Source organism: Ursus arctos, unplaced genomic scaffold (assembly GCF_023065955.2).
Source record: "Ursus arctos isolate Adak ecotype North America unplaced genomic scaffold, UrsArc2.0 scaffold_18, whole genome shotgun sequence".
NCBI lineage: Eukaryota > Metazoa > Chordata > Mammalia > Carnivora > Ursidae > Ursus > Ursus arctos.
Genome location: NW_026622852.1, coordinates 20628452 through 20630090, shown reverse-complemented (window position 1 = coordinate 20630090; position 1639 = coordinate 20628452). Strand labels below are relative to the sequence as shown.

General features: G+C 40.0%; 1 pseudogene; it reads left to right on the top strand.

Annotated features, from left to right (window-relative positions):
- The first annotated feature begins 317 nt into the window (after window positions 1-317).
- Window positions 318-879, top strand: LOC113260284 (BTB/POZ domain-containing adapter for CUL3-mediated RhoA degradation protein 3-like; annotated as a pseudogene).
- The last annotated feature ends 760 nt before the right edge of the window (window positions 880-1639 follow it).

The following is a 1639-nucleotide window of genomic DNA, read 5'->3' as shown; positions in this document are numbered from 1 at the left end:
CATACAAAAACACCAACCAATTTTTTTTCTAATTTGATTAAAATATTTCAAACAGATGATGGAAGATTTTTATATAATACAAAGCATTTAAAACACCAGTAGCCTAAGTATGTGATACTAATGAGTTCATTGATGGTATGTTTCTATGCAATCTGCAATAATACTCATTCAGTATTAGATATAGATTGTACTTCAACACATCAGAAATGTGTTCTATGATATAAATAAACAATCCAGGAATCACTTAGGTGAAATATGCAACTGTCTTCATGATAGAGCAGTCTCATTGCCCCAGAGCCAGAAGAAGGCCAAGGCTCATGGGTGAGTGCCAGGCAGGCCTACAAAACAAAGGTACTTATGAGCTTTGCTGCAGAGATCCTGCTACCATCTATTCCAAGGAAGAGCAAAACCTTAGAGCAACTTTGAATAAGCCAGCTGTGCAGTTTCTGTATAACAGAAGTAACAACTGTTAATACAGCAACATATCTGACAACGATTTGTTGAAAAACTTAACCGCTTGGCAAGTTGTCCCTGAGCTTTAATCGAAGGGTCCTATTCATAAAAGGATGGTTATTGGGGACAAATTGTGCTCTTGATCCTTTTAGGACGAGAGCTTAAAGATTGCTGATTTTGTTATAACTCCATAATCTATACCACTGTGAAGACACAGACCAAGGTATAATTCCCTACAGCCTGAATTTATGAAGAGAGACTGAATATTTTGCTGAATGAAGTCTAGGATGGCCAGGAATGTAATTATGCACTCGTGGAGGCCACAGGCAGGGCAGCCAGAGGCTCCACCATCTGGAAGAGGATGAGGACTGGAGCGGCTTGTATCTACATCACGCACCTGGCCACTGGGCTAATCTCCACCACTGAACTGGCAAGCAGACTTGAGCTGTCCTCTTGCAGCCCAGCTTCTCTGCTGTGTTCCTGGCAAGCTCCCAGGCACCTTCTATTTTTCACTGAGTCTAGAAACCTTCTTTTAAAATAAGCCAGAATATTATTGTGCTCCTTTTTTTTTTTTTGATGCAATGAATTAGTTCTGTCTCTCCCCAAGTGACCGTGTTCACTTAGTGAAGTATAAGTCCATCTGAGTTCTCTTTTCCCAAGTGAGAATACTTAGAGCCAGGATTTTAGTTCTCAGAGGAAAACGTACGAATGAGTGTAAGCTGTATAAATGACCTTTTGTTTGCAATATTTTTCTGATGTTTACCTCCTATTCAGGCTTCTTTTGGGGAGTTCCTTTTGGAGTTAAGTGCTGTAACTCCCAGAAGGATTCTGAAGTTGTTGGTTGATGTCTATACAGCACCTACCCATTCATTCCTGAGAGGTTGTTAAAATATCCAAAACAGTTCTGAAATTATCAAGCCCGAACAAATTAGCTTTTGGGACCTGTGCTTCTACGATTGTGCAATACCTAATTGCTTTGGCAAAAGTCCTTCCGCTATGTGCTTTTGCATTTAGTTTCTTGATAAATAGCTGCATCTCCTATCAGTGATGACGCGTAACCAAAAGAACTTTGAACTCCTAAAATGACGTTACTGCTGTTGCTTGTGATGCATAGCTTTGTTTAAGGAGAAAGTCATTTGTGGCCTGCATTAATTGCTGGTTTGAATTTTGCAGTGACCCCTCATGT